A 27639-nucleotide genomic window follows, 5' to 3' on the forward strand; every position below is an offset into this window, starting at 1 on the left:
ATGTCCGTCCAAAACAGCAGGAGTCTCTTTTAATAGTGGAGAGTCCGGTAGTGGATTATTATCCCGTGCACCGTTAGAGGAACAAATGGCTGAGAAATGTCCCGGGTTATTTGTGGGGGCCTCATGCAGTACGGTGTCTGTAATGTGCCAGAATTCTCTCTAAGTCTCCTCTGATGGAGGAATCAATGCCAAGGGTTAATGTAGGTGCAAATGGATGAAGAATCCTGACCCATGCAAGAACACCTGACGCGTTTCACTGCGTATAGCTTGCAACTTTTTCAAAGATATCAGGGTAATATATACATTTTTATTATTGTGTGTAAATCTGGCTTTGGTGCTAGCCAGTGCCTCCTGAGCCATTTAGCTCACCGCACGTCCACTGCAAACAACTTTGCAACTGCAATCCTTAGGGTATACTCATGAAGCAGTGAAAAGAGTGGAGAAGTTGCCCATGACAACCAATCAGCAGCTTTGTATAATGTTATAGTATGCAAATTATAAATGTTACATCAATGCTGATTGGTTGCCATGGGCAACTTCACCATTCTTTTCACTGCTTCATGAATAGACCCCTTAGTGAATTAGGCCCCCAGATCACACCTCTCATGCAGGAAACTCATGATCATATTTTTGGAGGTACTTGCTATTTAGCAGGCAGGGCCGGTTCTGGCGCTCTGTGCGCCCCGGGCGGCAATAGGGGGCGTGGCTTCGTACAGGGGGCGTGGTCATTTACGCCCCCTGTACAGACTGAAATGATGTGCGGTGCGCGATGACGTCATCGCGCACCGCACAGTAAAAGACCTCTCCACGAAGGGAAACTAGACGCGTACGCGTCTAGTTTCCCTTCACAGCGGCAGCGGGGGGGCAGCGGCCAGCGGCAGCAGGGGAGCAGCGGGCAGCGGGGGGCACACAGCAGCAGCGGATCTTGCCCTGGTGCGGCGCCCTCCGGATGGCGCCCTGCGCCCTCCGGAAGGCGGCGCTCCGGCCAAAAGTCCTGCTTGCCCGTGGCAAGATCCGCTACTGTTAGCAGGTTAATTGTGAAACATGGGAATAATGTTCTCTATAAAGCGATCAAGCTTCATTGTGGAAATAGCTTTGTACGTGTACATTTGTGCTAACTGAAACAGAATTTCCTTCCTCAGTGTTGGATAGCCATTGCCGTAAATCTTATAGTGATAGCACTGAAGAGACTGCAGTCTATTTGCCACCTGCACACAGGGAAAGCAGCATTTTATGACCACCTGATGCATGACAGAATTGATTCTCTAGTGCTAAACCTGAATGAACTATGTTCAAATAATAAACTGACATTTACAGGAGCTTTTGGGGCAAATTCATAGAGTTATAAGGCCCCATAAAACTTTCTAAAACAGCAGTTTCCACATGACGTACACCAAATTAGTTACTTAGATCTTACAAAACTTTCCATCCATTATCCAGGAATACAAAAAATGATCCAATAGTTGCTGCTTCTTAATGTCCCATCTGTTTGCCCCTAATACTGTACCTCCATTAAAGAGGAAGTTGGAATAGCTACCATGACACATTGACAGCAGATCACTAGAGTAAAATAAGGAGCAAACAGCTCCTGAAACAATCCATGTTGCGTGAATGTTTTTATATTTTTGCATGCAGGGAAAATACCACCTGCTTTCGTATGTAGCAAACATATACTGGGCAGTTTGCAGACTGAAATGTAGACTTAAGTCAGGACACGACCCTTCCCCACTCTAATTGTCTATGTATATTTTACATCTGCCCCTCCTGCAGTGCAACATGGATTTACCTTTACTCTTAACCATGAATAAGGCTTATAATGAGCCTGTTAACCTGAACCTGGAAATTGCTACTGTAAAATACAAGTACTTATTGTTCTAATGCTTGAATATTCAGTTTTTAAAATCAATTACTGTTAAGCATACTTGCCGACTTTTAGTTGCTCCGGACAGGAGATACAGCAGGCCATTTCAGGGAGGCGTCATTAGGACTTTTGGCAAAATACCATGAGTATCAAGACCAAAGGGAAGGAATAGGGCTAAAATAGAGGGATTCCTGGTATTATTCCCCCATCCTGGCCACTTCACTAGGAAGTAGGTAGGGTGCAGGAGATCCACCTATTCTTACAGGATCAAAAACAGCATGGATTTACTGGTGGGAGATCATGCCAAACAAATCTTATTGACCTTTTTTGACTCTGTAATGAAAATAATAGATCTAGGGGGAGCTGTAGATGTAGCATATCTAGACTTTAGTAAGGCATTTGACACTGTCCCACATCGCAGACTGATAAATAAACTTGAAAGCGTGGGGGTAGATTATAAAACAGTTAAATGGATAAGAACCTGGTTGCGGATAGGAAACAGACAGTTGTAGTTAATGGAGTGCAATCTATGGAGGGAAATGTTATCAGTGGAGTACCCCAGGGATCTGTACTTGGTCCAGTTCTCTGTAATATCTTTGTTGGTGACATTGCAGATGGTATTGAAGGGAAAGTATGCCTTTTTGCAGATGATACAAAGATATGCAACAGGGTAGACACACCGGGAGGGGTAAAACAAATGATTGATGACCTAGGTGGGCTTGAGAAATGGTAAAGAACGTGGCAACTACAGTTTAATGCTAAAAAATGCAAAATCATGCACTTGGGTCTCAAAAACCCAAAGGCTAAATATAGTATCAAGGGTACTATAATGGAAACTACTGAGGAGGATAGGGATTTAGGAGCCACTATTTCAAGTGACTTGAAGGCAGGAAAGCAATGCAACAAAGCAATGAGAAAGGCAAGTCAGATGCTTGGTTGCATAGGGAGAGGAATCAGTAGCAGGAAAAAAGAAGTGATAATGCCACTGTATAGGTCATTGGTGCGGCCCCATCTGGAATACTGTGTCCAGTTCTGGAGACCATATCTCCCGAAGGATATAAATACATTAGAGAGTGTACAAAGATGGGCAACTAAAATGGTGCATGGCCTACATCACAAAACTTACCCGGAAAGGCTAAAAGATCTTAACATGTATAGATTGGAGGAGAGAAGGGAAAGGGGGGACATGATAGAAACTTTAAAATATATCAAGGGTCTTAAAGTTCAGGAGGGAAACATTCTTCAAAGGAAGAGAAGTATTAGAACTCGAGGACATACACTGAGACTGGAGGGGGGGAGGTCCAGGGGAAATTTAAGGAAAAATTACTTCACAGAAAGGGTAGTGGATAAGTGGAATAGTCTCCCATCAGAGGTGGTAGAGGCTAAGACTGTAGAGCAATTTAAACATGCTTGGGATAGGCATATGAATATCCTTACAAAGAATTAAGGTTCAAAAAGGGTTGAGCTTGCCTAAAGGATAAAAAAAAAAAAGGGGCAGACTAGATGGGCCAAGTGGTTCTTATCTGGCGTCAAATTCTGTTTCTATGTTTCTGGGAGGGTGTAGTATGGTATGCCGGCGGCAGGCCTCCCGGCGACCAGCATACCGGCGCCGGGATATCGACTACCGGTATACCTACAGCGTGCGAGCGCAAATGAGCCTCTTGCGGGCTCGCTACGCGCGCCACGCTATTTATTCTCCCTCCAGGGGGGGTCGTGGACCCCCAAGAGGGAGAATATGTGTCGGTATGCCGGCTGTCGGGATTCTGGCGCCAGTATACTGTGCGCCGGGATCCCGACAGCCGGCAAACTGAAGAGCACCCCTTCTGGGAGTGTGGTTGACCACCTGCAAAATCTGGAGTCTCCCACAGCTTCCAGGAGAGTAAGCAAGTATGCTTTTACATCCAGTTACACAGCAGCTTTGAAAGGTAATCCGGGTTGAATATCCAGAGTCGCACCATTCACACCGCTGACTACCAGAGAATAGCCGGTCAGATAATTTCACACTGGTACTTTTTTTCCGCTGCTGGTTATTGCCAGGTCAATCCAGATCGCTGCTCAGTGGAAAAAGGGTCAGAACAAAAATTACCCAGTCTAGACTGGGAATCTGAAATCCGACCCGGGTAGCTACCAGGGTTGAACCCGGGAAGGACCTGGGTAAAGGTGTAGTGTAAATGCGTGACCCGGGTCCCATTGCAAACCTATGGAGAGCAGAATCTCTGGCATTTGGAGGTGATGTAATATCAAGCACTGGCAGAACAGAAAGACTGCACGGGTGGTCTTCAGCATGCCGAATGTCGGGATCCCGGCTCCGGAATCCCGACACCCTGCATACCGACAGCTATTCTCCCTCGTGGGTGTCCACGAACCCCCTGGAGGGAGAATAAAATAGTGCAAGGGGCTCCTTTGCGCTCGCCACGCTGTTGGTATGCCGGCTCCCGGTGCCGTTATGCTGGTCGCCGGAAGCCCGAGCGCCGGCATACCGTACTACACCCAGACTGCACACAGCTGCTGTGTTTTTTTAACGGAGCCAACCCAGGAATATTGTGGGTCTGAGGACACGGGATTCAGGTGGATACGGGGAAAGATACAGGATTGTCCCAGCTTGCCCTGGCAATCTCCTGGGTTTTTCACTCTGTGTGAAAGGTGTGTAAGAGTTGTATTCCTAAAAGGTAAACCTGGCACCAGTGTATATTACAGCCTTGCATGGATATGCTCACTTTTTTTAGTGCATGCATTTTATCCCTGTGATTTAAGGCCCAACTGCGGCAACTTGACATCAGACGCCGGGTTAGCACAGGGTGCGGTCTATGTAGCATGATCATCTATAACTGGTTGATGACGTCTTCTCACCACCTTAAATGTTTGTTGACCAATAATGCCACTAATTGTCTGTAGTAGTGAAAGCACTTAGTGACTTAGTAAATTATGTGACCCTGTGTACTAACATACTGTAGATGTTTCACAATACAACTCAAAATTGTGTATTTGTATTGGGCATTACCTACGCATTTATACAATTCATGAAAATAGATGTTTACAGCAGACTCATTACAGCATACAGATAAAAATAAGAATTTACTTACCGATAATTCTATTTCTCGGAGTCCGTAGTGGATGCTGGGGTTCCTGAAAGGACCATGGGGAATAGCGGCTCCGCAGGAGACAGGGCACAAAAAGTAAAGCTTTAGGATCAGGTGGTGTGCACTGGCTCCTCCCCCTATGACCCTCCTCCAAGCCTCAGTTAGGATACTGTGCCCGGACGAGCGTACACAATAAGGAAGGATTTATGAATCCCGGGTAAGACTCATACCAGCCACACCAATCACACTGTACAACCTGTGATCTGAACCCAGTTAACAGTATGATAACAGCGGAGCCTCTGAAAGATGGCTCACAACAATAATAACCCGATTTTTGTAACTATGTACAAGTATTGCAGATAATCCGCACTTGGGATGGGCGCCCAGCATCCACTACGGACTCCGAGAAATAGAATTATCGGTAAGTAAATTCTTATTTTCTCTATCGTCCTAGTGGATGCTGGGGTTCCTGAAAGGACCATGGGGATTATACCAAAGCTCCCAAACGGGCGGGAGAGTGCGGATGACTCTGCAGCACCGAATGAGAGAACTCCAGGTCCTCCTTAGCCAGGTTATCAAATTTGTAGGATTTTACAAACGTGTTTGCCCCTGACTAAATAGCCGCTCGGCAAAGTTGTAAAGCCGAGACCCCTCGGGCAGCCGCCCAAGATGAGCCCACCTTCCTTGTGGAATGGGCATTTACATATTTTGGCTGTGGCAGGCCTGCCACAGAATGTGCAAGCTGAATTGTATTACACATCCAACTAGCAAAAGTCTGCTTAGAAGCAAGAGCACCCAGTTTGTTGGGTGCATACAGGATAACAGCAAGTCAGTTTTCCTGACTCCAGCCGTCCTGGAACCTATATTTTCAGGGCCCTGACCACATCTAGCAACTTGGAGTCCTCCAAGTCCCTAGTAGGCGCAAGACACCACAATAAGCTGGTTCAGGTGAAACACTGACACCACCTTAGGGAGAGAACTGGGGACGAGTCCGCAGCTCTGCCCTGTCCGAATGGACAAACAGATATGGGCTTTTTTGAGAAAAAAACCACCAATTTGACACTCGCCTGGTCCAGGCCAGGTCCAAGAGCATGTTCACTTTTCATGTGAGATGCTTCAAATCCACAGATTTGACTGGTTTTAAACCAATGTGTTTTGAGGAATCCCAGAACTACGTTGAGATCCCACAGTGCCACTGGAGGCACAAAAGGGGGTTGTATATGCAATACTCCCTTGACAAACTTCTGGACTTCAGGAACTGAAGCCAATTCTTTCTGGAAGAAAAATCGACAGGGCCGAAATTTGAACCTTAATGGACCCCAATTTGAGGCCCATAGACACTCCTGTTTGCAGGAAATGCAGGAATCGACCGAGTTGAAATTTCTTCGTGGGGCCTTCCTGGCCTCACACCACGCAACATATTTTCGCCACATGTGGTGATAATGTTGTGCGGTCACCTCCTTTCTGGCTTTGACCAGGGTAGGAATGACCTCTTCCTGAATGCCTTTTCCCTTAGGATCCGGCGTTCCACCGCCATGCCGTCAAACGCAGCTGCGGTAAGTCTTGGAACAGACATGGTACTTGCTGAAACAAGTCCCTTCTTAGCGGCAGAGGCCATAAGTCCTCTGTGAGCATCTCTTGAAGTTCCGGGTACCAAGTCCTTCTTGGCCAATCCGGAGCCATGAGTATAGTTCTTACTCCTCTACGTCTTATAATTCTCAGTACCTTAGGTATGAAAAGCAGAGGATGGAACACATACACCGACTGGTACACCCACGGTGTTACCAGAACGTCCACAGCTATTGCCTGAGGGTCTCTTAACCTGGCGCAATACCTGTCCCGTTTTTTGTTCAGACGGGACGCCATCATGTCCACCTTTGGTAATTCCCAACGGTTTACAATCATGTGGAAAACTTCCCCATGAAGTTCCCACTCTGCCGGGTGGAGGTCGTGCCTACTGAGGAAGTCTGCTTCCCAGTTTCCATTCCCGGAATGAAACACTGCTGACAGTGCTATCACATGATTTTCCGCCCAGCGAAAAGTCCTTGCAGTTTTTGCCACTGCCCTCCTGCTTCTTGTGCCGCCCTGTCTATTTACGTGGGCGACTGCCGTGATGTTTTATCCCACTGGATCAATACCGGCTGACCTTGAAGCAGAGGTCTTGCTAAGCTTAGAGCATTATAAATTTACCCTTAGCTATATTTATGTGGAGAAAAGTCTCCAGACTTGATCACACTCCCTGGAAATTTTTTCCTTGTGTGACTGCTCCCCAGCCTCTCGGGCTGGCCTCCGTGGTCACCAACATCCAAAACTGAATGCCGAATCTGCGGCCCTCTAGAAGATGAGCACTCTGTAAACACCACAGGAGAGACACCCTTGTCCTTGGATACAGGGTTATCCGCTGATGCATCTGAAGATGCGATCCGGACCATTTGTCCAGCAGATCCCACTGAAAAGTTCTTGCATGAAATCTGCCGACTGGAATTGCTTCGAAGGAAGTCACCATTTTTTTACCATGGCCCTTGTGCAATGATGCACTGATTTTAGGAGGTTCCTGACTAGCTCAGATAACTCCCTGGCTTTCTCTTCCGGGAGAAACACCTTTTTCTGGACTGTGTCCAGAATCATCCCTAAGCACAGGAGACTTGTTGTCGGGATCAGCTGCGATTTTGGAATATTTAGAATCCACCCCTGCTGTTGTAACAGTATCCGAGATAGTGCTACTCCGACCTCCAACTGTTCCCTGGACTTTGCCCTTATCAGGAGATCGTCCAAGTAAGGGATAATTAAGACGCCTTTTCTTCGAAGAAGAACCATCATTTCGGCCATTACCTTGGTAAAGACCCGGGGTGCCGTGGACAATCCAAACGGCAGCGTCTGAAACTGATAGTGACAGTTCTGTACCACGAACCTGAGGTACCCTTAGTGATAAGGGCAAATTTGGGACATGGAGGTAAGCATCCCTGATGTCTCGGGACACCATATAGTCCCCTTCTTCCCGGTTCGTTATCACTGCTCTGAGTGACTCCATCTTGATTTGAACCTTTGTAAGTGTTCAAATTTTTTTAGATTTAGAATAGGTCTCACCTAGCCTTCTGGCTTCAGTACCACAATATAGTGTGGAATAATACCCCTTTTCTTGTTGTAGGAGGGGTAATTTAATTATCACCTGCTGGGAATACAGCTCGTGAATTGTTTCCCATACTGCCTCCCTGTCGGAGGGAGACCTTGGTAAAGCAGACTTCAGGAGCCTGCGCAGGGGAAACGTCTCGACATTCCAATCTGTACCCCTGGGATACTACTTGTAGGATCCAGGGGTCCTGTACGGTCTCAGCGTCATGCTGAGAGCTTGTCAGAAGCGGTGGAACGCTTCTGTTCCTGGGAATGGGCTGCCTGCTGCAGTCTTCTTCCCTTTCCTCTATCCCTGGGCAGATATGACTCTTATAGGGACGAAAGGACTGAAGCTGAAAAGACGGTGTCTTTTTCTGCAGAGATGTGACTTAGGGTAAAAACGGTGGATTTTCCAGCAGTTGCCGTGGCCACCAGGTCCGATGGACCGACCCCAAATAACTCCTCTTCCTTTATACGGCAATACACCTTTGTGCCGTTTGGAATCTGCATCACCTGACCACTGTCGTGTCCATAAACATCTTCTGGCAGATATGGACATCGCACTTACTCTTGATGCCAGAGTGCAAATATCCCTCTGTGCATCTCGCATATATAGAAATGCATCCTTTAAATGCTCTATAGTCAATAAAATACTGTCCCTGTCAAGGGTATCAATATTTTTAGTCAGGGAATCCGACCAAGCCACCCCAGCTCTGCACATCCAGGCTGAGGCGATCGCTGGTCGCAGTATAACACCAGTATGTGTGTATATACTTTTTATGATATTTTCCAGCCTCCTGTCAGCTGGCTCCTTGAGGACGGCCCTATCTATAGACGGTACCGCCACTTGTTCTGATAAGCGTGTGAGCGCCTTATCCACCCTAAGGGGTGTTTCCCAACGCGCCCTAACTTCTGGCGGGAAAGGGTATACCGCCCATATTTTCTATCGGGGGGAACCCACGCATCATCACACACTTCATTTAATTTATCTGATTCAGGAAAAACTACGGTAGTTTTTTCACATCCCACATAATACCCTCTTTTGTGGTACTTGTAGTAACAGAAATATGTAACACCTCCTTCATTGCCCTTAACGTGTGGCCCTAATAAGGAATACGTTTGTTTATTCACCGTCGACACTGGATTCAGTGTCCCTGTCTGTGTCTGTGTCGACCGACTAAAGTAAACGGGCGTTTTAAAACCCCTGACGGTGTTTTTGAGACGTCTGGACCGGTACTAATTGTTTGTCGGCCGTCTCATGTCGTCAACCGACCTTGCCGCGTGTTGACATTATCACGTAATTCCCTAAATAAGCCATCCATTCCGGTGTCGACTCCCTAGAGAGTGACATCACCATTACAGGCAATTGCTCCGCCTCCTCACCAACATCGTCCTCATACATGTCGACACACACGTACCGACACACAGCACACACACAGGGAATGCTCTGATAGAGGACAGGACCTACTAGCCCTTTGGAGAGACAGAGGGAGAGTTTGCCAGCACACACCAAAAACGCTATAATTATATAGGGACAACCTTATATAAGTGTTTTCCCTTATAGCATCTTTTTTATATATTTTTAACGCCAAATTAGTGCCCCCCCTCTCTGTTTTAACCCTGTTTCTGTAGTGCAGTGCAGGGGAGAGCCTGGGAGCCTTCCCTCCAGCCTTTCTGTGAGGGAAAATGGCGCTGTGTGCTGAGGAGATAGGCCCCGCCCCTTTTTCGGCGGCCTCGTCTCCCGCTCTTAACGGATTCTGGCAGGGGTTAAATATCTCCATATAGCCCCCGGAGGCTATATGTGAGGTATTTTTAGCCAAAAATAGGTTTTCATTGCCTCCCAGGGCGCCCCCCTCCCAGCGCCCTGCACCCTCAGTGACTGCCGTGTGAAGTGTGCTGAGAGGAAATGGCGCACAGCTGCAGTGCTGTGCGCTACCTTAAGAAGACTGAGGAGTCTTCATGCCGCCGATTCTGGACCTTCTTCTTGTTTCAGCATCTGCAAGGGGGCCGGCGGCGAGGCTCCGGTGACCATCCAGGCTGTACCTGTGATCGTCCCTCTGGAGCCAATGTCCAGTAGCCAAAGAAGCCAATCCATCCTGCACGCAGGTGAGTTCACTTCTTCTCCCCTAAGTCCCTCGTTGCAGTGATCCTGTTGCCAGCAGGACTCACTGTAAAATAAAAAAACCTAAGCTAAACTTTTCTAAGCAGCTCTTTAGGAGAGCCACCTAGATTGCACCCTTCTCGGCCGGGCACAAAAATCTAACTGAGGCTTGGAGGAGGGTCATAGGGGGAGGAGCCAGTGCACACCACCTGATCCTAAAGCTTTACTTTTTGTGCCCTGTCTCCTGCGGAGCCGCTATTCCCCATGGTCCTTTCAGGAACCCCAGCATCCACTAGGACGATAGAGAAATATGTGGTAAGGCGTTTCACTGTTAATATACTGAACATGAAGGGCAGAAAGTGTTTCTGAAAAAAAAAAAAAAAAAACTTTTCACAGAATGAATGCCATGTGCGTCATCAGATGAAAAGCAATACAGGACAACAGGGATTTATTCACAGGGTCCACAAGAGGTGCTATTAGTATTATTATAAAATATACTAGACAACCTGTAAGAGGCAAATCCCACTGACTAAAATCTTTTATTTTTTTCAGAAAACAATTTTCCAGGAATAAACGTAGTTTATTTTTTTTTAACACCTATAGTAATAGAGACTTTATTTCTCAACATTTATTAAGCACAGTTATTCTTAGCTCAGTCACAAATATTCGGAATTCCTTGATTAAATAACATAGGGTAGCTGTACACACCAAACAGTAAGGATTTACAGGGTAAACTATGGGCCAGATTCAATTACCGTACATGAATGCTGCACTTACTGCGGATTTCTGTTCACACCTTCTGGAGCAAGGTGTAGAAATCCCCAGTAAGTAGGGCTTTCTGCCCTTACCGCGGTCACGTTAACCTGTAGCTCGGGGCACTTAACCCTGAATCTATGGTTAAATGTGCTTTAGTCGCGGCCCTACCTCTCCACCCTGTTGTAGCACATTCTCCGCTCTCTCCCCACATAGCACCACATTCTCTCCTCTGTATTATCTCCCCTCTCTAGCATCGCATTCTTCCTTCATTTTCCTCCTGAGACAACACTTAACCCAGCGTCTGATGTCAAGTTGCCGCAGTTGGGCCTACCTCCCACATTGTTACCTTTCCCATTGCAGCACAGGGATCAGTACGAAATCCTGCCAGACAGGATCCCGGCGGTCGGAATACCGACACCGGGATCCCGACTGGCACAATCCCGACAGGGGGGCGAGTGCAACGTAGCCCCTTTTGGGCTCGCTGCACTCGCCCCGCTGCGGGCACGGTGCCTCGTTACGCTCGGCACACTAATTTATTCTCCCTCTATGGGTGTCGTGGACACCCACAGAGGGAGAATATGTCGGGATTGTGCTGGTCGGGATCCCAGGGTCGGTATTTCGACCGGCAGGATCCTGTCCCGGCGGGATCTTGACCGCATCCCGCAGCACAACATTTCCTCTCTTCTCACTATAGTAGCACATTCTTCTCCCCCCCCCCCCCTTTAGTACCACATTCTCCCCTCTCCCCCCCTTACACCACATTCTCCACACTCCCCATGTAGCACCAAATTCTTCCCTCTCCTCACTGTAGCACCACATTCTTTCATCTCCCTATGTAGCACAACATTCTTCCCTCTGCCTCCTGTGACACCACATATTCCACACTCCCACATGTAGCACCACATTCTCCTCTCTCACCATGAACTTTAGCACCACATTCTACCCATGTTGCATGCCCTGCAACTGTACCTTTTTAGTTGTGGTCTGTACCGATTTTTGGCTCTCCAAACTCCCATTGAATGTATAGGAAAAGGGGTGAGACCACGCCCATTTACCCGTGGCCACTCCCCTTTTCCTAATTTGTACCAATTTTTTGGTGTAAAATGTTGAAGGGTGTGATGTTGCACCACATTCTCCCCTCTCCTAAATGTAGCAATACATTCTCCTCTCACCCTGTGTAGCACCACATTCTCACCATTTGTTCTCTGTAGCAGCATATTACCTTTATCTACCCTGTAGCAGCACATTTTTTCCCTCACCTCCATGTAGCAATACATTATCCCCTATTCGCCTATAGCACCAAATTCTCATATCTCTGTTCTCTAGCAGCACATGTTCCCCTCATGTTCCCCTCCCCTTAAGCACCGCATTCTTCCCTCTTCCGCCCTGTATCACCATATTCTCCCCTCCCCTTCATGTAGCAATACTGTACTTCTTCCTTCTGAAGAATGACAAGGACTTAGGGTGTCCATAGAATGAGTGTGAGACAATGTACAATGTGACGACACAGGAGGACAAAGACTGCACTACTGCTTCTCACAAATGTCCATGGTTGCAGACCACATGTTGAATACCACTTCTGTAGAGGGGCTAGCCAGGAGTGCCAAAAAATGTCAAATTAAAATCAAGTACACGTACTGCATACCCAAGTACTGTTCACACATCTCATGCATGCTTCCTTTTGAAAATAATCATTAACAGAAAAGAGTTAAAAGATTTAGGGGTCTATGTACTAAGCGTTGGAGAGTGATAACGTTGGCAGAGATAATGGGGGCGATTCAGGAGGTGATTGCTGCTGTGCATTTTCGCACAGTGGACGATAAGCGATAGACTGCACATGCACTGCAATGCGCACGCATGTCGGCAGACAACAGCCATTGTCGGACAGCGACAGGCTGGTGCGAAAATTTCAATCACCACAGCCGTTCGTATGCTGATTGACAGGAAGAGGCAGTTTGTGGGTGATACTGTAACTGACTGTTTTCTGGGAGTGTCAGGGAAAACGCAGGCGCGCCCAAGCATTTTCAGGGTGGGTGTGTGACGTCAGCTCCAGACCCGATCAGCCTGTAGGAGTAAGTCCTGGGCTGCGCACAGACTGCACACAGGGAAAAAAAAAACATTCACTGGTGAGTGAGGTGCGAACGGATTTGCAGCTGTCTGCTGACTGGAGGGATTTTACGCAGCTCAGCGCACAGATGCGATCGCACACTTGCACGGCGAATACACACTCCCCTTGGGCGGTGACTATCTGAACACAGCACAACAAATTTAGCAGCCCAGCGATCAGGTCTAAATCACACCCAAAGCACCAACCAATCAGCTCCTAGCTGCCATGTTACAGGCTACGTTTGAAAAATTACAGTTAGGAGCTGGTTGGTTGTTACTTTATCTCTCTCCAAGCCTTAGTAAATAGGCCCGTTAGTGGCTAATGTTGAGTTGGCAACAAAATAAGCAAAAATTACTCTAAAAAATAAATAAAATAAGAAAAAAGATAAATAGTTAATAGTAAATATTTCCACACATGCAAAGAGCAGCATATGCCCCTGGTTTGAGATAAGTCATCATCATCAGTGAGTATTTGCTTCCAAGCAGGCTTATATATGTCTGACTGCTGCTCTGAATAAGATGCATTTGCATGAACATAATATGAACTGTGCCTACAGCAAAAGCCCCGGGTATGAGATTCATGGTCGACACCAATTAGGTCAACACCCACTGGTCGACGGTGGGTAGGTCGACACTACAGATAGGTCGACATGCACAAGGTCGACGTGGGTTTTTTATGTGTTTTTTTTTGTGTTGTTTTCTCCGTCAAGTGACCGGAAACCCCAATTAATGCACGGCTTCCCCTTGCATGGCTCGCGTCGCTCGCCATGCTGTGAGCAAGGTGCCTCGCTCTGCAACCGATGCGCTCGGCATAGGTTACCGTTCCCAATCGTAGTCCACGTGGATCATAAAGTATGACAAAAAGTTTTTCAAAAAAATTGTGAAAGGCTCATATCGACCTTTTTTCATGTTAATCTTGTGCCCGTCGACCTATTTGTAGTGTCAACCTACCCACTGTCGACCTATGGGTGTCGACCTGGAGTCCGGATACCAAAAGCCCCTTCGCACTGCCATTGACCTACGATGGCTTTCCTCTCTGTAATTGTGCATTTATGTCCTTTCACCTTCTGGTCAGGCGTAGTACTATGAATATACGCTAATAATGCTACACCAACTGAAGGGTCAGAAAGAGAGGACCATTAGTAAGATGAACACATCACATCTATTCCCATCTTAGGAAGTACTTATACAAGTTTTTTGGAAAGTGTTCACCACTTCAAGAATCCCCAGATATCTGTATACACACACTGTACAAATAACAGGAAAAATCAATTCCAGTTTCAAAGAGGATGGAAATCCCCAATTGCATCACATAAATACAGTAAGTCATAACTGGCCGTGGGACTTGGCAGCAGCGGGGGTAGTGTGATGCAGCCTGGGGTTTCCAGAATCATTAAGGGGAATCTCACAATTCCATTGCATTATTTGGTGACTGTGCGGTATTGTTCTAACCAGGTTTGATGAACAACATGAAATCATTCACAACTCTTTGTAAAGAGAAAATGTGGGCTTCTCCTATGCACTAAGCAACCTAGTAGGCACTGGTGTGCAAGACTAGATGCAGGGAGCATCTGAGCATCTGCATAGTGATTAATGGCAGGATGTATGAAATGCGGTAACTGCTTCCAAAGCTAGAATTATTAGATGGGATGGGCTGGGCTACTGAATCCAGTGGTCTTCTTTTCGGACAAATCACCCGAGAGCGATTGTTTGTCTCCGTTACTTGCGGAATGCAGAGGCCGATGGCTGCACAGGGGTATTTCAAGTGCCTAGTTCGGAAGAGCTGTCCCGGCAAGTAGATTTGATGTATGCGAGCACAAGTTAATACTCGTAAGCACCCGAAGACAGGAGGGGAGGATCGCAATCCAAATGTGATAAATTATACATCTGCCCCTATGTATGACTGGACGGGCTTACTCCATCACTCAGGTCACAGGGTCACTATTCCTGAGCCACAAGATTAGGCAGACTAAGGGGTAATTCAGACCTGATCGCTGGGCTGCAAAACTTTGCTGTCATGCGCTCGGATAGTCGACGCCCCTAGGAGGGAGTGTAAATTCACCGTGCAAGTGTGCGATTCCATGTGTACACAGAGCTGCAAAAATCCACTGCGTGTAGTCTCTGCACAGCCCAGGACTTACTCCTACAGTGCGATGAGAACAGGCTGGTCGGGGCCGGAGCTGACGTCAGACAACCTCCCTGAAAACGCTTGGACACACCTGCATTTTTCCGGACACTCCCAGTAAACGGTCAGTTACCACCCATGGACGGCCTCCTCCTGTCAATCACCTTGCAAACGCCCATGCGCTCTGATTTTTTCGCACCATCCTGTCGCTGACCCTTTCTTGCTGTCTGACACACGTGCGCATTGCGATGCAAACGCAGGTACTACCTGATCGCCCCGCTGTGCGAAAACGCTCAGCAGCGATCGGGTCTAAATCACTCCCTATGCCGCTCCTGGGATATAGGGTTTCCCTTTAACTATCTGTTTCTGACTCCTCTTACTGTTGTCAAGATTAGTTATGGCACCATACCCCGCTTACATCTATTGTAGGTATGTGTGTAGCAACTACTGGATGCTGATGGCTAATTGCCCACTGGCCACTTACTGTGGACCAGTTCTGCTTTGGTATGCATTCACATACATACTGTGGGCGGGATGTACTAATGTACATCGCCGCCCTGCGCCACGATGCTGATCGCATATGTACTAACATATGCGATCAGCATTGCGGAGTACAGCTCTTCCGATAAGAGCTGTCCTCCGCGATGCACAGCGGCAGCCTGACTTCCGGGATTCGGCCCCAGAAGTCAGTCTGCGCATGCGTGGGGTGACGGGAGCGGCCGCAGGGCATGCTGGGAGGGATCCGATCGGATCCCTCACACAGCGCCGCGGAGAGAAGCCCATAGGCTTCTATGGACTATCGCCAGCTAAAGCTGGCGAACCCCGCCGCGGTGCTGACCTGTCAGACGGGGGTTAGTACATCAGGAAAATGCGGTAAACAGAGGGTTTACCGCATTTTCCGCTTAGTACTGTACATCCCGCCCTGTATGTGTGTACATTGGTGTGTGCATACGTGTATATGGGGTCTGGTACTGAGGGTCGACAGCACAAAGGTCGACACCAATTGGTCGACACACCTTAGGTCGACATGGACAAAAGGTCGACAGGAACAAGGTCGACATGGAAAAATGTCGACATGAGGTTTTTTTGGTGTCGTTTTCTTCGTAGAGTGACCGGGAACCCCAATTAGTGCACTGCGTCCCCTCGCATGGCTCGCCATGCTTCGGGCATGGTGCCTTCGCTCCGCTACCGCTTCGCTCCGCACAGATTACCGTTCCAATCGTAGTCCACGTGGATCGTTAAGTATGAAAAGGTTAAAAAAAAGGAAAAAATCGTGTAAAACTCATGTCGACCTTTTTCCATGTCGACCTTGTTCCTGTCGACATTTTGCCCATGTCGACCTAAGGCATGTCGACCAATTGGCGTCGACCTAAGGTGTGTCGACCTTTGTGCTGTCGACCTGGAGTCCGGATACCGTGTATATGGAAAACTTCACAATTTTGGGGTCTTGGAAGGGAGGTGCAAGTAGTGAGCGATGCCACAAATCCTGGCATAATGCCACAGTGGCTGACGTCAGGATGACATGATTGGCAGCGAGTCACATCAGCAAGCCCCTATCCCAACTCCTTCAATAGCAATTCCGTGAGAGTAGGCAAGGCAGTGTGAACGTTATTAGATGCTCTTTTATAAAAATCAACTTGTATTTAGCTTTAAGTAGCCCTTTAAGGGAGGAGAAACTTGAGGAATGTGTCAGAAGAGAGCAGGCAGAGTTCTGGAGAAGAGGGATGAATGGGGCTTTTCAGTAAAACCTGAGGGATTTGAACTTCTCTGATTAAGCATGCAAACATGAAAGCTACATAGGACTTAAAGGCTCGTCTTACAGATTGTTTCTATGACTACAATTCATTTTTATTAATGTGACAAGTGAAGAACAGATCTTTGCTTTTACAGATGCAGGAAGAGAACGGACTTCCTTAAAACAGCGTCTATAGGACAGGATGTGCGGGTCAGTGCAAATTATACCCCTTTCACATCGCACAAATAACCCGGTACCGACACGGCATATTGCCGTGTCGAACCGGGTCAGTGTGCGATGTGAAAGCACACTGGCTGATTTAGCGGGTCGCCTGACCCGGTAAATCAACCCGGTAAAAAAGAAGGGTTTTACCCGGGTTGATTACCGGGTCAGGTGCGGTGTGAATGGGAGCCGTGTCGATGCGACACGGTTCCCATTCACAAGATAGGGAGAGGCGGCGCTGGAGATGAGCTCATCTCCCGACGCCGCCTCCACCCCCGCCCCTGCTGCGCGCTCCGTTGTTATGGCAACCAACCCGGTATATTGCCGGGTCGGAAAGCCAGCAGCGAAGTGCAAATGCCGGATCCCACCCGGTAAGTACACGTTTGTCTTACCGGGTAGGATCCGGCATTTGCAGTCTGAATGCAGCATTACATACATCTAAAATAACACCTGCAACTTCAGTGACTTGGTTGCAATGTATTATTATTATCCTTTATTTATATGGCCCCACATAGGATCCGCAGCGCCCAATTACGGAGTAAACAAATAAGCAAAACATGAAGACAGTGACTTACAATCAGTGTTGGACTGGGGCATGAAGGGCCCACCAGGGGGATGCAGTTATAGGGGCCCATACATAGGGGTGTGGCCAGCCTACAAAGGGGGTGTGGCCAGCCTCCACAGAGGCTTGAAATACACAATAGTTTAGTGCAGTGTAATGCAACATATCTACCATGTATAATACAAGTGCACAGTCTGGAACCATATCCCTAGAGGAAGGAGTGGGCCATCAGGCAGTGGGGCCTATCGGTGGTTTCCCTGGTACCCCTGTGGGCCAGTCCGACCCTGCTTACAATTCAATACAATATAGGACAAGTACAGGGTATATAAACATAGCTGTGTCAGTAAACAGCACTGAAATAAGTATCGGTGGCAGAAAACCGAGGGATTTGAGCCATCAAAGGGAGTATTGAAAAGAAGATAGGTTAAGTAAGAGACGTAAAAGCACATGAGGGAAGAGGACCCTGCTCGTGAGAGCTTACATTCTAAAGTGTATACTGCCACAGTTATAAACCTCACTAGTATTACAAAATGCATTGTCACGGATCTAACTTTTGAATGAATGGGAACAAATTTGCCAATTTGGCTCCTTACAACACAAATGCCCTCTACATAAACTACAGAAATAAATGAAATTTTCAACTGAACTTCAATAAGTACAGTGACAAATTATACACAAATGTGTAACTACTGTGCAAAATTAGCAATAGTGCATTAAACAATTACTGTTTCCATGCATTCATCCTAAAATATTTATTATCGATCTGTAAAATAAATAAAGTATAGATCTAAAATGTATTTCTGAGAGATGTTGGTCGGGAGAAAGGATAAATCTGGTAATTTGTTTTTCTTTTAAATTTGCATTCCGGAATACAGGCCTGAGCCACACAACCTGTTACCCTAGTAACCGGAATGTCCACTAAAGACTTGGTCAACCAACTCCTCCAGACATTGCAGTTCTGCCCATATCAGGTGAAATGATCAAGCAAAGTAGGTCAGCATAATAAAAATGTGCAATTCTACTGTCTTGTTTAATGCATAATACTTTTCATATGTAGAATAGCCAGAAAAACAGGTCTAAGAAAGGAAAAATTTGTGATCACACAATGGGGAAATTATTTTTCATAGTGTATTATAGATATTAGCAGCATCTGATATTACTTTAACTCCTCCTTTGCTGTGGAGGTTGAGTAGGGTTCATCCTCCGTATACATGTTAAAACTGTGGAGGACAAGCCCCACTTGTCCTCCACTGCAATAGGGATTTAAAAATAAAAAATGTTCTTATCCCCACTGGTCACAATGACGTAACAGCACCACTTTAGTGTAAAAAAAAAAAAAAAAAAATGCTTTACAACAGGTTGAAATTTTAAGTCCCTATATCTCCCAAACCGTGAATATTGGTTCCACCACAGCGCGTAGCTGAAATAGGTGCACAGGGGCAAACGCAGGATTTGGGGCGGGGGGATAGTTTCCACGTGTGTGCAACACACACACTATATATATATATATATATATATATATATATATATATATAAAAATGTATATTCCCTCCATAGATAGACAGAGCACCCCCTCTCCCTCCATAGACAGAGCACCCCCTCTCCCTCCATAGACAGACAGCACCCCCCTCTCTCTCCATAGACAGACAGAGCACCCCCGTCTCCCTCCATAGACAGACAGAGCACCCCCCTCTCCCTCCATAGACAGCCAGCACCCCCCTCTCCCTCCACAGAAAGCCAGCACCCCCCTCTCCCTCCACAGACAGCCAGCGCACCCCCTCTCCCTCCATAGACAGACAGCACCCCCCTCTCCCTCCATAGACAGACAGCACCCCCTCTCCCTCCATAGACAGAAAGCACCCCCCTCTCCCTCCATAGACAGATAGCACCCCCTCTCCCTCCACAGACAGACAGCGCACCCCCTCTCCCTCCATAGACAGACAGCACCCTCCTCTCCCTCCATAGGCAGCCAGCACCCCCTCTCCCTCCATAGACAGACAGCACCCCCCTCTCCCTCCATAGACAGACAGCACCCCCCTCTCCCTCCATAGACAGACAGAGCACCCCCCTCTCCCTCCATAGACAGACAGCACCCCCCTCTCCCTCCATAGACAGACAGAGCACCCTCCTCTCCCTCCATAGACAGACAGCACCCCCCTCTCCCTCCATAGACAGACAGCACCCCCTCTCCCTCCATAGACAGACAGCACCCCCCTCTCCCTCCATAGACAGACAGCACCCCCCTCTCCCTCCATAGACAGACAGCACCCCCCTCTCCCTCCATAGACAGACAGAGCACCCCCCTCTCCCTCCATAGACAGACAGCACCCCCCTCTCCCTCCACAGACAGACAGCACCCCCCTCTCCCTCCACAGACAGCCAGCACCCCCCTCTCCCTCCACAGACAGCCAGCGCACCCCCTCTCCCTCCACAGACAGACAGCACCCCCTTCTCCCTCCATAGACAGACAGCACCCTCCTCTCCCTCCATAGACAGACAGCACCCCCCTCTCCCTCCATAGACAGACAGCACCCCCTCTCCCTCCATAGACAGACAGCACCCCCCTCTCCCTCCATAGACAGACAGCACCCCCCTCTCCCTCCATAGACAGACAGCACCCCCTCTCCCTCCACAGACAGCCAGCGCACCCCCTCTCCCTCCATAGACAGACAGCACCCTCCTCTCCCTCCATAGGCAGCCAGCACCCCCTCTCCCTCCATAGACAGACAGCACCCCCCTCTCCCTCCATAGACAGACAGCACCCCCCTCTCCCTCCATAGACAGACAGAGCACCCCCCTCTCCCTCCATAGACAGACAGCACCCCCCTCTCCCTCCACAGACAGACAGCACCCCCCTCTCCCTCCACAGACAGACAGCACCCCCCTCTCCCTCCACAGACAGCCAGCGCACCCCCTCTCCCTCCACAGACAGACAGCACCCCCTTCTCCCTCCATAGACAGACAGCACCCTCCTCTCCCTCCATAGACAGACAGCACCCCCCTCTCCCTCCATAGACAGACAGCACCCCCTCTCCCTCCATAGACAGACAGCACCCCCCTCTCCCTCCATAGACAGACAGCACCCCCCTCTCCCTCCATAGACAGACAGCACCCCCCTCTCCCTCCATAGACAGCCAGCGCACCCCCTCTCCCTCCATAGACAGACAGCACCCCCTTCTCCCTCCATAGACAGACAGCACCCTCCTCTCCCTCCATAGACAGACAGCACCCCCTCTCCCTCCATAGACAGACAGAGCACCCCCCTCTCCCTCCACAGACAGCCAGCACCCCCTCTCCCTTCACAGACAGCCAGCGCACCCCCTCTCCCTCCATAGACAGACAGCACCCCCCTCTCCCTCCATAGACAGACAGCACCCCCCTCTCCCTCCACAGACAGACAGCACCCCCCTCTCCCTCCACAGACAGCCAGCACCCCCCTCTCCCTTCACAGACAGCCAGCGCACCCCCTCTCCCTCCATAGACAGACAGCACCCCCCTCTCCCTCCATAGACAGACAGAGCACCCCCCTCTCCCTCCATAGACAGACAGCACCCCCCTCTCCCTCTACAGACAGCACCCCCCTCTCCCTCTACAGACAGCCAGCACCCCCCTCTCCCTCCACAGACAGCCAGCGCACCCCCTCTCCCTCCATAGACAGACAGCACCCCCTTCTCCCTCCACAGACAGCCAGTACCCCCCTCTCCCTCCACAGACAGCCAGCGCACCCCCTCTCCCTCCATAGACAGACAGCACCCCCTTCTCCCTCATAGACAGACAGCACCCTCCTCTCCCTCCATAGACAGACAGCACCCCCTCTCCCTCCAGATAGACAGCACCCCCCCTCTCCCTCCATAGACAGACAGCACCCTCTTCTCCCTCCATAGACAGACAGCACCCCCTTCTCCCTCCATAGACAGACAGCACCCCCTTCTCCCTCCATAGACAGACAGCACCCTCCTCTCCCTCCATAGACAGACAGCACCCTCCTCTCCCTCCATAGACAGACAGCACCCCCTCTCCCTCCATAGACAGCCAGCACCCCCTCTCCCTCCATAGACAGCCAGCACCCCCTCTCCCTCCATAGACAGAGCACCCCCCTTTCCCTCCATAGACAGACAGCACCCCCCTCTCCCTCCATAGACAGACAGCACCCCCCTCTCCCTCCATAGACAGACAGCACCCCCCTCTCCCTCCATAGACAGACAGCACCCCCCTTTCCCTCCATAGACAGACAGCACCCCCCTCTCCCTCCATAGACAGACAGCACCCCCCTCTCCCTCCATAGACAGACAGCACCCCCCTCTCCCTCCATAGACAGACAGAGCACCCCCCTCTCCCTCCATAGACAGACAGCACCCCCTCTCCCTCCATAGACAGAGCACCCCCCTTTCCCTCCATAGACAGACAGCACCCCCCTTTCCCTCCATAGACAGACAGCACCCCCCTCTCCCTCCATAGACAGCCAGCACCCCCTCTCCCTCCATAGACAGAGCACCCCCCTTTCCCTCCATAGACAGACAGCACCCCCCTCTCCCTCCATAGACAGACAGCACCCCCCTCTCCCTCCATAGACAGACAGCACTGACATGCGGGGCGGACTAGCCCTGTGCTGGGAGTCCCCCCACATGTCTGAGTGCCTGATCGTAGCTGTGCTAAATTTAGCACAGCTACGATCAATTCGGAATGACCCCCAGCGTTCGCTGCTGCACGGAAGTCATTGTGTGGAGTGAAGACACAAAGCAGCGACGGCGCTACCATGTCCTCACCAAGTCATGCGCAGAAGTCCCACCACTCGTAACCAGCTGGAGAGGAGCTGCTCCTCCTACATGCAGCCTCGCTGCGTGTACGTAATGGAGGCAGCTGCTGGCCTGCTGCAGCCACGCATTGCGTCACTGCCTGAGGCTAAGCTCCGGACTCTTTTGCAAAGAAAAAAGGAAGAAAACATCGGTCAGCTGTTGGGTGATACACCGGTGGCCAGGGGGGTTTCTAGGTACTCGGAACCCATCCCCCCCACGTGCGCGTATGGTGCAAGGAGTGCAGCTGCTATGGGGCACAGAGGTGAGAGTGGCCCATCTTCCTTGTCACAGTTACATGTATTATATACATGTTTCACCACTGGGTGGTACATAAGGGCCCTTCTCATTGTAATGTGGTATAAAATGAACTGGAAGGCATTATAATGGAACATCATATCAACTGGGGCATAATATGAACTGGTTTGAGGGTCCTACAATGAGTGAAATAGGGCACTTCTAGGGTTCAGAAAATGAACTAGGGCATCATTATAAGGCATAAAATGAACAACTGCTGCGGAGAGGTGAATCTCTAGAAACAATGTAATGGGGCCCCTTCAAAATGCTGCTATGGGGCCCACAAAGTTCTGGCTAAGCTTTTGGTTTTGCCCACATAATAGTTGCCTCCTATGTAGAGTACATTCTATTGCAGTCATATCTCAATTTACTTCTCTCTCTCTAGAGATGTACACTGGACTCTTCACCGAGCGGCATTTGAAGAAACATGGAATTAAATGGAGTAAAAGTTGTTTGACATTCCCTATTCCAAATCACCTGTTTGCTCAGCCTTTTGCTTACTATAGATTGCAGATTGTGCTCAAGGCTATTTTCTCCTTGTCACACATATCTCTATTGTTCTGTGCTGTCCTAAGTGCTAGCTTATCTCTATCTCCCGGGATGTCTGCCCTCCAGGCCACCATGTATTCCTCCACACAGTGGCGGAACTAGCAAGCGGTGGGCCCAGGTGCGACAAAATGCTTTGCCCCCCCCCCCCATCCCATCCAAGTCCACCCCCTCACCCCTTGAGAGGATCTGGTGAGGGGGACCTGCTCAGGGCCAGAGAAATGGATACCTAGCAACAGTGCCGTAACTAGACATTTTAGCACTGTGTGCAAGAAACGGCATCGGAGCCCCACCCCTGTATGCAAAACAGGGGCAGAGCGCGCCTTAGGCGCGCGCAAAAATACATAGTGGCGTGGCTTTGCGGGGGAGGGTGTGGCCACAAAATAATACCAATTCCTAAAACGGTGCACAGTAGTCTCCATTCTTCAAATTACGCTGCACAGTAGCACCACTACACCAGGTAGAGACCCTTTTACACCTTACAGCGAACAGATTCCTCTTTTTACACATTACGGCAGACAGCGTCCCCTTTTTACACATTACGGCAGACAGCGTCCCCCTTTTTATACATTACGGCAGACAGCGTCCCCCTTTTTATACATTACGGCAGACAGCGTGCCCTTGTTACACATAGCGGCAGACAGCGTGCACTTTTTACACATTACTGCAGACAGCGTACACTTTTTACACATAACGGCAGACAGCGTGCCCTTGTTAAACATAGCGGCAGACAGCGTACACTTTTTACACATAACGGCAGACAGCGTCCCCCTTTTTACACATAACGGCAGACAACGTACACTTTTTACACATAGCGGCAGACAGCGTGCCCTTGTTACACATTACGGCAGACAGCGTGCTCTTGTTACACATTACGGCAGACAGCGTGCCCTTGTTACACATTATGGCAGGCAGATTCCCCCTTTTTACACGTTGCGGCAGGCAGTCCCCCGTTTTTACACATTGCGGCAGGCAGATTCCCCATTTTTACACATTGCGGCAGGCAGTCCCCTCTTTTTACACATTGCGGCAGGCAGTACCCCATTTTTACACATAGCGGCAGGCAGTACCCCCTTTTTACACATTGCGGTAGGCAGTCCCTCATTTTTACACATAGCGGCAGGCAGTCCCAACAAATAAAGAGACAGAAACAAATAAAGAAAGAAAGAAAGAGACAGAAAGAAAGAAAGAAAGAAAGAAAGAAAGAAAGAAAGAAAGAAAGAAAGTAAGTAGAATCATACTTACCCTCTCCGCTGGCTCAGGCTCCTCGTGCAGCTTGACGATTCCCGGGCAGTAGACGAGGTGGAGGAGGGAGCCGCAGCAGCGCTGTGTTATTGGTGGAGGCGCTGCTGCTGCTGCCCCCCTGCTACACTATAGGCTGTTCTCGGAAGACAGCCTATAGTGAAGCAGAGGGGCAGCAGCAGCAGCGCCTCCACCAGTAACAAAGCGCTGCTGCGGCTCCCTCCTTCACCTCGGTCCTCCTCCTTCCCCCGTCCGTGCCGCTGCTCTTCCCCTCTGTGGGCGGCTGTGCGCTGCGGGCAGCGGTTGCCCACAGCGCACAGCGGCATGTAATGAGTCAGTTTGACTCATTACATGCTTGGGCCCCTGGACAGAGGCGGGCCCCAGTGCAACGAACTGCTTGCCCTGCCGGTAGTTCCGCCTCTGCCTCCACATTTACATTACACACAATGATGTCTCTGTAAAGGCCAGTACACACTACAGAGATGTGTGCCGAGCGATCTGTCACAGACCGCTCAGCACAGATCTCTCCCCCGCTCAGCACAGTGCGATGTGTGCTGAGCGAGGGGGACGGGGGCTCACTTCACCCACCAGGTGAAATGAGCGATGGGTGTCGTGGACATCCACGAGTGGGAATAGCCATGGCGCAGCTGTCAGCATTCACGGCAGTCAGGATCTCGGCATCTGTATTCTGACTGCCTGGTTCCCGACTGATGGGATATTAACTACATTTCTACCTGATTACTTATACTTGGTGGCTACGCTTAGATCAGATAATTATCCATCAAAAAGAGCTACATGTTAAAATAATTGGGCTGCTCACATCACCTCTTCCTCACTTGTGATTGAAATGCCATGTATGCCAAGACATGGCTAGATGGCAGCAGTACACAAGTTCAAATGCCAAAAACAGCACCAGAGACCTGGGGTAACGCTGAACTCTACCACTCGAGAGCCCCTAACATCTGCAGTGTTGACCTTTCCTGCCTAGAACTAGCAGGGGGTCTAGCAGACAAACCAGTGTCACAGACAAGATAACACACAACCTGAAATCCAAGCTAAATTATTACTGCAGCATTAAATAGGAAGACTCTACAAAAGTCTTGGTAGCACACAGATGTTTTGGACTTTGCATTAAATGCTGGAAGAAGAAAAAACCTGCTTGCAAACCTGATTTTTGGCTGATGTCATATAATCATTTAATAATGGGTCACATCACAGTGCTAACATACACACAAATGGGTAGAACTTCCGACACCCCAACTGTAGCTCCATGTACTGTATTCACATATCCATTTCACCATAACAGCTGTATCCGCTAGACAGCAGCAGCTCTGGCTAGACAGCCGGCCTAAACGGGCACATAAGGAACTATTCCAAAGCCTCGGACCACTGTTGCTTTAAATAAGGATTATGCCCCTTTTATTTCGGCTTTGTGATGCAATGCTATTTTATAGGAGACAAATGTAAATACCTTTTGTTGACAGAAGCTATTCCTGTGAATGCCAGTCACACTTACAGTAAACCAATATAAACACTGCAGATCTGACACATTTCCAAAACAAAATCAAGTGCTGGAGTCTTCGTCAAATGAGCAGTGGGAGGGCTGCCTTGGTGTTAGCATCCATGTGTCACAGGCACACAGATCCCAGGGAACAATCAATGTACACTGTGCAGCCCTGGGTTAGGAGTGGGACCTGACTCCCCCTCTGTGTAACACAAGACCGCTAATTGTGTGCAGGCAATCTCCTGCAGTAACCCTCTGACTGCTGCACAGAGGAAGGGAAGGGAGCTGCTGCTGCTGCAGCGCTCACGTGTAACATGATGATACAATGTATCCAGGAGTAGAATACACACAACATTTACAAGCAACTGTTTACAAATAATAAATACATAAAGTGCAGCAAGCAGTGGCACAAGTGATAGAGCATATGCCTTGTAAAGCGCAGCGGAATTAGGTGGCGTTATGTAAGTATATGTTAACAAATAAGTCCTACCTGTTTGTTTGTTTGTTTGTTTGTTTGTTTGTTTTTTTGTCTCATCCAGCTGCTTAAGAATAGTATCCCATTGTGCCCCTTACCATCACCCTATGGCTGTGCCCGCCCCCCTATGCACCCCACACTCCATTCTCCTCTTACCCAGTCTGCTTCTTCTGACAGCGGACAGCGGCACTCTGCTCTGGGTGCCCCGTAGTTCCAGGAGCTGGTACAGGGCAGGCTGCAGACTGAGCTCTCTCCTCCTCCCTCCTCTTCCTCCTTATCTGGTGACCTCACCAGCGCCGCCTGCAGCCTGAGGAGGAGGAGGGGAGAGAGCTCAGTGCCTGCTGCCAGCCTCCTAACCAGGGCTCCCAGGGAGGAGGGAGGGGGTGCATGCATTATCTGCTGCTGATAATCACACCAGCTCTGAATGCCGCTCAGTCTCTGTAGTGAGACAGTTATTAGGGAATATCACCCATTGCACCCTGCATGCTGCAGGAATACATGACAGATTAGATCCAGCAGCAGAACGCAGAGTGCCAAAGTAATAATAGTAGTGATCATACAGGTTGAGGACTAGCCTTAGCATTGTATCTATGCTCATACTATAGCCCCAGCGATCTAGGGTCTGCACATTAAAAGCAACAAGCAAAAGGCCATTGACATTCTTATATTGCTACTGTAGGTGATTGGACAGTGCAGGGTGGATGCAGTCAGATAGGAAAGAGATAGAAGACAAAGGGATATCAGGAGACAGATGATTAATAACCACAATGGTTTACTTACCAGCAGGCATTGAGATACAGCCCTGGTGGTAGCAGCAGCAGCTTAATGCAGGCAGGCTCCCAGCTGCTCATGCGCAGTAGAAGATGCTGTGTGATCGAGTGCTGGCAGGAGTTGATGCTACTTACAGTACAACCAGAAGCTCTGAGCTGTAAGAAACTGACACAAGGCATATTCTGTAAGGACTGGTTCAGAGTTACTGTAGGATAAAGACAGAAGTCATAAGTTTCACCTTGACAATACCATGTTGCACTGCAGATGTTAATGGTGCACAGATTTATAGTTTGGATGGGAAGGGCAGTGCCTTAGCTGTATTCTAAATGGCAGTGTGAAAGCAAAGCTGCAA

The 27639-nt window shown here is 49.0% G+C and overlaps 1 protein-coding gene across 2 annotated transcripts in view; it reads right to left on the minus strand.

Moving 5' to 3' along the window:
* Positions 1 to 27370, minus strand: part of RNF144A (ring finger protein 144A) — a 97237-nt gene extending 69867 nt beyond the window's left edge. Inside the window, exon 1 of one of the 2 annotated variants that reach the window (XM_063915456.1) lies at positions 27297 to 27370. The gene's annotated coding sequence lies outside the window, so the exon portion shown is untranslated. Of the gene's footprint in view, positions 1 to 26672; positions 26875 to 27296 lie in introns of those variants that run through there. The other variant, XM_063915455.1, reaches the window with a different exon arrangement.
* Positions 27371 to 27639: the final 269 nt, after the last annotated feature.

Source organism: Pseudophryne corroboree, chromosome 4 (assembly GCF_028390025.1).
Source record: "Pseudophryne corroboree isolate aPseCor3 chromosome 4, aPseCor3.hap2, whole genome shotgun sequence".
Taxonomy (NCBI): Eukaryota; Metazoa; Chordata; class Amphibia; order Anura; family Myobatrachidae; genus Pseudophryne; species Pseudophryne corroboree.